Source organism: Tachypleus tridentatus, unplaced genomic scaffold (assembly GCF_004210375.1).
Source record: "Tachypleus tridentatus isolate NWPU-2018 unplaced genomic scaffold, ASM421037v1 Hic_cluster_1, whole genome shotgun sequence".
NCBI classification, from domain to species: Eukaryota; Metazoa; Arthropoda; class Merostomata; order Xiphosura; family Limulidae; genus Tachypleus; species Tachypleus tridentatus.
The window spans coordinates 14,882,848-14,895,707 of NW_027467777.1; positions in this window are offsets into that span (position 1 = coordinate 14,882,848).

Below are 12,860 nucleotides of genomic sequence, written 5' to 3' on the forward strand. Positions count from 1 at the left end.
ACAAGGAAGAGCAATGTGACAATACCAAGAATATCATTAGATAAGCAGAGAAATGTGACAATATTAATAATATCACTAGATTAGACAGAGCAATATAACGAGATCAAGAATATCACTACGCAGAGCAAAATGACAATATCAACAATATCTTTAGATTAGGCAAACCAATGTAACAATACCAATAATATCACTAGGCAGAGCAATGTAACAATATCAAGAATGTCAGTAAGCAGAGCAATGTGACAATATCAAGAATATCACAAATTAGAGAAATGTGACCATACCACGAATATCATTAGATTAGACTGAGCAATATAACAATATCAATAATATCATTTGATTAATCAGAACAATGTGACAATACCAAGAATGTCATTAGATTAAACAGAGCAATATGACAATACCAAGAATATCAATCACCATAGCAATGTGACAATATCAAGAATATCATTAGATTAGGCATAGCAATGTGACTATTCCAAGAATATCATTAGATTAGCCAAAGCAATGTAATAATACCAAGAATATCACTAGTTAGAGCAATGTTACAATATCAAGAATGACACTAGGCAGAGAAATGTGACAATAACAAGAATGTCACTACGCAGAGCATTGTAACAATATCAAGAATGTCACTAGGCATAGCAATGTGAAAATACCAAGAATATTACTAGGCAGAGCAATGTAAAATACCAAGAATATCATTCGATTAGGCAGAGCAATGTGACAATACCAAGTATATCATTCGATTAGGCACAGCAATATGACAATACCAAGAATATCATTAGATTAGGCAGAGCAATGTGACAATACCAAGAATATCACTAGGCAGTACAATGTGACACTATCAATGGTATCTTTAGATTAGGCAGAGAAATGTGACAATATTAAGAATATCACTAGGCAGAGCAATGTAACTATATAAAAAAATATCACTAGCAGAGAAATTAGACAATATCAAGAACATCACTAGGCAGAGCAATATAACAATTCCAACAATATCATTAGATTAGGCAGAGCAATGTGACAATACCAAGAATATCACTAGGCAGTGCAATGTGACAATATCAAGAGTATCTTTCCATTAGGCAGATCAATGTGACAATATTAACAATATCAATAGACAGAGCAATGAGACAATATTAAAAATATTATTAAGCAGAGCAATATGAGAATAACAAGAAGTCACTAGACAAAGAAATTTGACAATACCAAGAATATTACTAGTCAGAGCAATATAACAATACAAGAATGTCACTAGGCAGATCATTGTAACAATATCAAGAATGTCACTAAGCAGTGCAATGTTACAATATCAATAGTATCTTTAGATTAGGCAGAGAAATTTGACAATACCAAGAATATCACTAAGCAGAGCAATGTAACTATATAAAGAATATCACTAGGAAGAGCAATGTGACAATATCAAGAATATTACTAGGTAGAGCAATGTAACAATACCAAGAATATCATTAGATTAGGCAGAACAATGTGACAATACCAGGAATATCACTACAGAGCAAGACAATATCAAGAATATCTTTAGATTAGAGAGAGCAATGTGACAATATTAAGAATATCAAGACAGAGCAATGTGACAATACCAAGAATATCACTAGGCAGAGCAATGTGACAATATCCAAAAATATCACTCAGAGCAATATGACAATATCAAGAATATCACTAGAGCAATGTGAAAATATCAAGAATATGTAGGCAGAGACCAAGAATATCACTAGGCAGAGCAATATCAAGAATATCATTAGATTAGACAGAGCAATATGACAATATCAAGAATATTATTAATTAGGCAGAGCAATGTGACAATATCACTAGATTAAGCAGAGCAATGTGATAATACCAAGAATATCACTAGGCAGAGCAATGTCACAATACCAACAATATCACTAGGCAGAGCAATGTGACAGTATCAAGAATATCATTAGATTAAGCAGAGCAATGTAGCAATACCAAGAATATCATTTGATTAGGGAAAACAATGTGACAATACCAAGAATATCACTAGGCAGAGCAATATGACAATACCAAGAATATCATTAGATTAGACAGAGCAATGTGACAATACCAATAATATCATTTGATTAATGCAGTGCAATATGACAATACCAAGAAGATATTAGATTAGGCTAGCAATGTGACAATACCAAGAATATCATTAGATTAGGCAAGCAATGTAACAATACCAAGAATATCACTAGGCAGAGCAATGTGACAATATCAAGAATATCACTAGGCTGAGCAATGTAACAACTCCAAGAATATCACTAGTCTAAGCAATGTGACAATATCACGAATATTATTAGGCAGAGAAATGAGACAATATCAAGAATATCACTAGGCAGAGCAATGTGACAATATCAAGAATATCACTAGATTAGTCAGAGCAATGTGACAATACCAAGAATATCATTAGATTAAAGAAACCAAAGTGACAATACCAAGAATATCACTAGAAAGAGCAATGTACAATATCAAAAAATACCATGACATTAGATAGAGCAATATGACAATATCAATAATGTCACTATGCAGAGCAATGTGACAATATCAAGAATGGCACTAGGCAGAGAAAAGTGACAATAACAAGAATGTCACTAGGCAAATCATTTTATAAACATCAAGAATGTCACTAGGCAGAGCAATGTGTAAATACCAAGAATATCAAAAGGAAGAGCAATGTGACAATACCAAGAATATCATTAGATAAGCAGAGCAATGTGACAATATTAATAATATCACTAGATTAGACAGAGCAATATAACAATATCAAGAATATCACTACGCAGAGCAATATTACAATATCAACAATATCTTTAGATTAGGCAAACCAATGTAACAATATCAATAATATCACTAGGCAGAGCAATATAACAATATCAAGAATATCACTAAGCAGAGCAATGTGACAATATCAAGAATATCACTAGACAGAGCAATGTGACAATACCAAGAATATCACAAATTAGAGAAATGTGACAATACCAAGAATATCATTAGATTAGACTGAGCAATATAACAATATCAATAATATCATTTGATTAATCAGAACAATGTGACAATACCAAGAATGTCATTAGATTAAACAGAGCAATATGACAATACCAAGAATATCAATGACCATAGCAATGTGACAATATCAAGAATATCATTAGATTAGGCATAGCAATGTGACAATTCCAAGAATATCATTAGATTAGCCAAAGCAATGTAATAATACCAAGAATATCACTAGTTAGAGCAATGTTACAATACAATGACACTAGGCAAGAAAATGACAATAACAAGAATGTCACTAGGCAGAGCAATGTTACAATATCAAGAATGTCACTAGGCAGAGCAATGTGAAAATACCAAGAATATTACTCGGCAGAGCAATGTGAAAATACCAAGAATATCATTAGATTAGGCAGAGCAATATGACAATACTAAGAATATCATTAGATTAGGCAGAGCAATGTGACAATACCAAGAATATCACTAGGCAGTACAATGTGACTCTATCAATGGTATCTTTAGATTAGGCAGAGAAATGTGACAATATTAAGAATATCACTAGGCAGAGCAATATAACAATACAAGAATGTCACTAGGCAGATCATTGTAACAATATCAAGAATATCACTAGGCAGAGCAATGTGACAATATCAAGAATATCATTAGATTAGGCAGAGCAATGTGACAATACCAAGAATATCACTAGGCAGAGCAATGTGCAATATCAAGAAATCACTAGGCAGAGCAATGTGACAATATCAAGAATATCACTAGGCAGAGCAATGTGACAATACCAAGAATATCATGGCAGACAATGTGACAATACCAAGAATATCATTAGATATTAGGGAAACCAATGTGACAATACAAGAATATCACTAGGCAGAGCAATGTGACAATACCAAGAATATCACTAGGCAGTGCAATGTGACAATATCAAGAGTATCTTTCCATTAGGCAGAGCAATGTGACAATACCAAGAATATCACTAGACAGAGCAATGTAACAATATAAAGAATATCACTAGACAGAGCAATGTGACAATATCAAGAATATCACTAGGCAGAGCAATGTGACAATACAATATCACTAGACAAAATGACAATACCAAGAATATTAGGCAGAGCAATGTGACAATAACAAGAAGTCACTAGGCAGAGCAATGTGACAATACCAAGAATATCACTAGGCAGAGCAATGTAACAATACAAGAATATCACTAGGCAGAGCAATGTGACAATATCAAAATATCACAAGCAATGTGACAATCAAGAATATCATTAGTTAGAGCAATGTGACAATACCAAGAATATCACTAGGCAGAGCAATGTGACAATATCAAGAATATCACTAGGCAGAAAAATGTAACAATATCAAGAATGTCACTAGGCAGAGCAATGTGACAATATCAAGAATATCACTAGGCAGAGCAATGTAACAATATCAAGAATATCACTAGGCAGAGCAATGTGACAATATCAAGAATATCACTAGGCAGAGCAATGTGACAATACCAAGAATATCATTAGATTAGGCAGAGCAATGTGACAATACCAAGAATATCATCAGATTAGACAATAACAAAAGAGCAGAGCAATGTGACAATATCAAGAATATTATTAGATTAGGCAGAGCAATGTGACAATACAATATCACTAGGCAGAGCAATGTAACATATCAAGAATCACTAGGCAGAGCAATGTGACAATATGAATATCTTTAGAATAGAGAGAGCAATGTGACAAGAATATCACTAGGCAGAGCAATGTGACAATACCAAGAATATCACTAGGCAGAGCAATGTGACAATATCAAGAATATCATTAGATTAAGCAGAGCAATGTAGCAATACCAAGAATATCATTTGATTAGGCAAAACAATGTGACAATACCAAGAATATCACTAGGCAGAGCAATGTGACAATACCAAGAATATCATTAGATTAGACAGAGCAATGTAACAATACCAATAATATCATTTGATTATGCAGAGCAATGTGACAATACCAAGATCCGCATTAGGCAGAGCAATGTGACAATACCAAGAATATCATTAGATTAGGCAAAGCAATGTAACAATACCAAGAATATCACTAGGCAGAGCAATGTGACAATATCAAGAATATTACTAAGCAACGCAATCTGGCAATACCAAGAATATCACTAGGTAGAGCAATATGACAATACCAAGAATATCACTAGGAGAGAGCAATGTGACAATACCAAGAATATCACTAGGCAGAGCAATGTGACAATATCAAGAATATCATTAGATTAGGCAGAGCAATGTGACAATACCAAGAATATCATTAGATTAAAGAAACCAAAGTGACAATACCAAGAATATCACTAGAAAGAGCAATGTACAATATCAAAAATATCATGACATTAGATAGAGCAATATGACAATATCAAGAATGTCACTATGCAGAGCAATGTGACAATATCAAGAATGGCACTAGGCAGAGAAAAGTGACAATAACAAGAATGTCACTAGGCAAATCATTTTATAAACATCAAGAATGTCACTAGGCAGAGCAATGTGAAATACCAAGAATATCACAAGGAAGAGCAATGTGACAATACCAAGAATATCATTAGATAAGCAGAGCAATGTGACAATATTAATAATATCACTAGATTAGACAGAGCAATATAACAAGATCAAGAATATCACTAGGCAGAGCAAAATGACAATATCAAGAATATCTTTAGATTAGGCAAACCAATGTAACAATACCAAGAATATCACTAGGCAGAGCAATGTAACAATATCAAGAATATCAGTAAGCAGAGCAATGTGACAATATCAAGAATATCACTAGACAGAGCAATGTGACAATACCAAGAATATCACAAATTAGAGAGCAATGTGACAATACCAAGAATATCATTAGATTAGACAGAGCAATATGACAATATCAATAATATCATTTGATTAATCAGAACAATGTGACAATACCAAGAATATCATTAGATTAAACAGAGCAATGTGACAATACCAAGAATATCAATGACCAGAGCAATGTGACAATATCAAGAATATCATTAGATTAGGCAGAGCAATGTGACAATTCCAAGAATATCATTAGATTAGAGCAATGTAACAATACCAAGAATATCACTAGTTAGAGCAATATGACAATACCAAGAATGACACTATGCAGAGAAATGTGACAATAACAAGAATGTCACTAGGCAGAGCAATGTGACAATATCAAGAATGTCACTAGGCAGAGCAATGTGACAATACCAAGAATATCACTAGGCAGAGCAATGTGACAATACCAAGAATATCATTCGATTAGGCAGAGCAATATGACAATACCAAGAATATCATTAGATTAGGCAGAGCAATGTGACAATACCAAGAATATCACTAGGCAGTACAATGTGACAATATCAATGAATATCTTTAGATTAGGCAGAGAAATGTGACAATACCAAGAATATCACTAGGCAGAGCAATGTAACAATATAAAAAAATATCACTAGCAGAGCAATGTGACAATATCAAGAATATCACTAGGCAGAGCAATATAACAATTCCAACAATATCATTAGATTAGGCAGAGCAATGTGACAATACCAAGAATATCACTAGGCAGAGCAATGTGACAATATCAAGAGTATCTTTCCATTAGGCAGAGCAATGTGACAATATTAACAATATCAGTAGACAGAGCAATGTTACAATATTAAAAAATATTTTTAGGCAGAGCAATGTGACAATATCAAGAATATCACTAGACAAAGCAATGTGACAATACCAAGAATATCACTAGTCAGAGCAATATGACAATATCAAGAATATCACTAGGCAGGCAGAGCAATGTGACAATATCAAGAATATCACTAGGCAGAGCAATGTGACAATATCAAGAATATCACTAGGCTGAGCAATGTGACAATACCAAGAATATCACTAGGCAGAGCAATGTGACAATATAAAGAATATCACTAGGACAGAGCAATGTGACAATACCAAGAATATCACTAGATTAGAGCAATGTGACAATACCAAGAATATCATTAGATTAGGCAGAGCAATGTGACAATATCAAGAATATCATTAGATTAGGCAGAGCAATGTGACAATATCAAGAATATCATTAGATTAGGCAGAGACAATGTGACAATACCAAGAATATCATATCACTAGGCAGAGCAATGTGACAATACCAAGAATATCACTAGGCAGAGCAATGTGACAATATCAAGAATATCATTAGAATATCACTATGGCAAGAGCAATGTGACAATATCAAGAATATCATTAGATTAGACAGAGCAATGTGACAATATCAAGAATATCATTTGATTAGGCAGAACAATGTGACAATACCAAGAATATCATTAGATTAGGCAGAGCAATGTGACAATACCAAGAATATCACTAGGCAGAGCAATGTGACAATATAGGCAGAGCAAGAATATCACTAGGCAGAGCAATGTGACAATACGCAAGAATGTCACTAGGCAGAGCAATGTGACAATACCAAGAATATCACTAGGCAGAGCAATGTGACAATATCAAGAATATCATTCCATTAGGCAGAGCAATGTGACAATACCAAGAATATCACTAGATTAGGCAGAGCAATGTGACAATATCAAGAATATCATCACTAGGCAGAGCAATGTGACAATATCAAAAATATCATTAGGCAGAGCAATGTGACAATACCAAGAATATCACTAGGCAGAGCAATGTGACAATACCAAGAATATCACTAGGCAGAGCAATGTAACAATATCAAGAATATCACTAGGCAGAGCAATGTGACAATACCAAGAATATCTTTAGTTTAGGCAGAGCAATGTGACAATACCAAGAATATCACTAGGCAGAGCAATGTGACAATACCAAGAATATCACTAGGCAGAGCAATGTGACAATATCAAGAATATCACTAGGCAGAGCAATGTGACAATACCAAGAATATCACTAGGCAGAGCAATGTGACAATATCAAGAATATCACTAGGCAGAGCAATGTGACAATACCAAGAATATCATTAGATTAGGCAGAGCAATGTGACAATACCAAGAGGCAGAGCAATGTGACAATACCAAGAATATCATTAGATTAGGCAGACCAATGTGACAATACCAAGAATATCACTAGGCAGAGCAATGTGACAATACCAAGAATATCACTAGGCAGAGAAATGTGACAATATCAAGAATCTTTCATTAGGCAGAGCAATGTGACAATACCAAGAATATCACTAGGCAGAGCAATGTGACAATATCAAGAATATCACTAGGCAGAGCAATGTGACAATATCAAGAATATCACTAGGCAGAGCAATGTGACAATACCAAGAATATCATTAGGCAGAGCAATGTGACAATACCAAGAATATCACTAGGCAGAGCAATGTAACAATATCAAGAATATCATTAGGCAGAGCAATGTGACAATACCAAGAATATCACTAGGCAGAGCAATGTGACAATACCAAGAATATCACTAGGCAGAGCAGCAATGTGACAATACCAAGAATATCACTAGGCAGAGCAATGTGACAATATCAAGAATATCACTAGGCAGAGCAATGTGACAATACCAAGAATATCATTAGATTAGGCAGAGCAATGTGACAATACCAAGAATATCACTAGGCAGAGCAATGTGACAATATCAAGAATATCACTAGGCAGAGCAATTTCACAATATCAAGAATATCACTAGGCTGAGCAATGTGACAATACCAAAAATATCACTAGGCAGAGCAATGTGACAATATCAAGAATATCACTAGGCAGAGCAATGTGACAATACCAAGAATATCACTAGGCAGAGCAATGTGACAATACCAAGAATATCATTAGATTAGGCAGAGCAATGTGACAATATCAAGAATATCATTAGGCAGAGCAATGTGACAATATCAAGAATATCATTAGATTAGGCAGAGCAATGTGACAATACCAAGAATATCACTAGGCAGAGCAATGTGACAATATCAAGAATATCATTAGATTAGGCAGAGCAATGTGACAATACCAAGAATATCATTTGAATAGGCAGAGCAATGTGACAATACCAAGAATATCATTAGGCAGAGCAATGTGACAATATCAAGAATATCACTAGGCAGAGCAATGTGACAATACCAAGAATAATATCATTAGGCAGAGCAATGTGACAATACCAAGAATATCATTAGATTAGACAGAGCAATGTGACAATACCAAGAATATCATTAGATTAGGCAGAGCAATGTGACAATATCAAGAATATCATTAAGGCAGAGCAATGTGACAATACCAAGAATATCACTAGGCAGAGCAATGTGACAATACCAAGAATATCATTAGATTAGGCAGAGCAATGTGACAATACCAAGAATATCATTCATTAGGCAGAGCAATGTGACAATACAAAGAATATCACTGCAGAGCAATGTGACAATACCAAGAATATCACTAGGCAGAGCAATGTGACAATATCAAGAATATCACTAGGCAGAGCAATGTGACAATACCAAGAATATCACTAGGCAGAGCAATGTGACAATGACAATACCAAGAATATCACTAGGCAGAGCAATGTGACAATACCAAGAATATCACTAGAGAGAGCAATGTGACAATACCAAGAATATCACTAGGCAGAGCAATGTGACAATATCAAGAATATCATTAGATTAGTCAGAGCAATGTGACAATACCAAGAATATCATTAGATTAAAGAAAGCAATGTGACAATACCAAGAATATCACTAGAGAAGAGCAATGTGACAATATCAAAAATATCATGACATTAGGCAGAGCAATGTGACAATATCAATAATATCACTATGCAGAGCAATGTGACAATATCAAGAATATCACTAGGCAGAGAAATGTGACAATAACAAGAATATCACTAGGCAGAGCAATGTATAAATATCAAGAATATCACTAGGCAGAGCAATGTGACAATACCAAGAATATCACTAGGAAGAGCAATGTGACAATACCAAGAATATCATTAGATAAGCAGAGCAATGTGACAATATCAAGAATATCACTAGATTAGACAGAGCAATGTGACAATATCAAGAATATCACTAGGCAGAGCAATGTGACAATATCAAGAATATCTTTAGATTAGGCAGAGCAATGTGACAATACCAAGAATATCACTAGGCAGAGCAATGTAACAATATCAAGAATATCACTAAGAGCAGAGCAATGTGACAATATCAAGAATATCACAAATTAGAGAAATGTGACCATACCAAGAATATCATTAGATTAGACTGAGCAATATAACAATATCAAGAATATCATTTGATTAATCAGAACAATGTGACAATACCAAGAATGTCATTAGATTAGGCAGAGCAATATGACAATACCAAGAATATCACTGACCATAGCAATGTGACAATATCAAGAATATCATTAGATTAGGCATAGCAATGTGACAATCCCAAGAATATCATTAGATTAGGCAAAGCAATGTAACAATACCAAGAATATCACTAGTTAGAGCAATGTGACAATATCAAGAATACACTAGGCAGAGCAATGTGACAATACCAAGAATATCACTAGAGCAGAGCAATGTAACAATATCAAGAATATCACTATTAGGCAGAGCAATGTGAAAATACCAAGAATATCACTCGGCAGAGCAATGTGACAATACCAAGAATATCATTCGATTAGGCAGAGCAATGTGACAATACCAAGAATATCATTAGATTAGGCAGAGCAATGTGACAATACCAAGAATATCATTAGATTAGGCAGAGCAATGTGACAATACCAAGAATATCACTAGGCAGTACAATGTGACAATATCAATGGTATCTTTAGATTAGGCAGAGCAATGTGACAATACCAAGAATATCACTAGGCAGAGCAATGTAACAATATAAAAAAAATATCACTAGCAGAGCAATGTGACAATATCAAGAATATCACTAGGCAGAGCAATGTAACAATTCCAAGAATATCATTAGATTAGGCAGAGCAATGTGACAATACCAAGAATATCACTAGGCAGAGCAATGTGACAATATCAAGAATATCACATTAGGCAGAGCAATGTGACAATACCAAGAATATCAATAGACAGAGCAATGTGACAATATCAAAAATATCATTATTAAGCAGAGCAATATGAAAGAATAACAAGAAGTCACTAGGCAGAGCAATGTGACAATACCAAGAATATCACTAGGCAGAGCAATGTAACAATACCAAGAATGTCACTAGGCAGAGCAATGTAACAATATCAAGAATATCACTAGGCAGAGCAATGTGACAATATCAAGAATATCTTTAGATTAGGCAGAGCAATGTGACAATACCAAGAATATCACTAAGCAGAGCAATGTGACAATACCAAGAATATCACTAGGCAGAGCAATGTGACAATATCAAGAATATCACTAGGCAGAGCAATGTGCCAATACCAAGAATATCATTAGATTAGGCAGAGCAATGTGACAATACCAAGAATATCACTAGGCAGAGCAATGTGACAATATCAAGAATATCTTTAGATTAGAGAGAGCAATGTGACAATACCAAGAATATCACTAGGCAGAGCAATGTGACAATACCAAGAATATCACTAGGCAGAGCAATGTGACAATATCAAGAATATCACTAGTCAGAGCAATATGACAATATCAAGAATATCACTAGGCAGAGCAATGTGAAAATATCAAGAATATCATTAGGCAGAGCAATGTGACAATATCAAGAATATCACTAGACAAGAACAATGTGACAATACCAAGAATATCATTAGATTAGGCAGAGCAATGTGACAATACCAAGAATATCACTAGATTAGACAGAGCAATGTGACAATATCAAGAATATCATTAGATTAAGCAGAGAGCAATGTGACAATACCAAGAATATCACTAGGCAGAGCAATGTGACAATACCAAGAATATCACTAGGCAGAGCAATGTGACAATATCAAGAATATCATTAGATTAGGCAGAGCAATGTGAGCAATACCAAGAATATCACTAGATTAGGCAAAACAATGTGACAATACCAAGAATATCACTAGGCAGAGCAATGTGACAATATACCAAGAATATCACTAGATTAGACAGAGCAATATAACAATACAAATAATATCATTTGATTAAGCAGAGCAATGTGACAATACCAAGAATATATTAGATTAGGCAGAGGAAATGTGACAATACCAAGAATATCATTAGATTAGGCAAAACAATGTGACAATACCAAGAATATCACTAGTTAGAGCAATGTGACAATATCAAAAAAGAATATCACTAGGCAGAGCAATGGAGACAATACCAAAGAATATCACTAGGCAGAGAAATGTGACAATAACCAAGAATGTCACTAGGCAGAGCAATGTAACAATACCAAGAATATCACTAGGCAGAGCAATGTGACAATACCAAGAATATATCACTAGGCAGAGCAATGTGACAATACCAAGAATATCATTAGATTAGGCAGAACAATGTGACAATACCAAGAATATCACTAGAAGAGCAATGTACCAATATCAAAAAAAATCATGACATTAGGCAGAGCAATGTGACAATATCAAGAATATCACTAGGCAGAGCAATGTGACAATATCAAGAATGGCACTAGGCAGAGAGAATGTGACAATACCAAGAATATCACTAGGCAAAGCAATGTAAAAAATATCAAGAATGACACTAGGCAGAGCAATGTGACAATACCAAGAATATCACAAGAAAGAGCAATGTGACAATACCAAGAATATCACTAGGCAGAGCAATGTGACAATATCAAGAATATCTTTAGATTAGACAGAGCAATATAACAATACCAAGAATATCACTAGGCAGAGCAATGTAACAATATAAAGAATATCA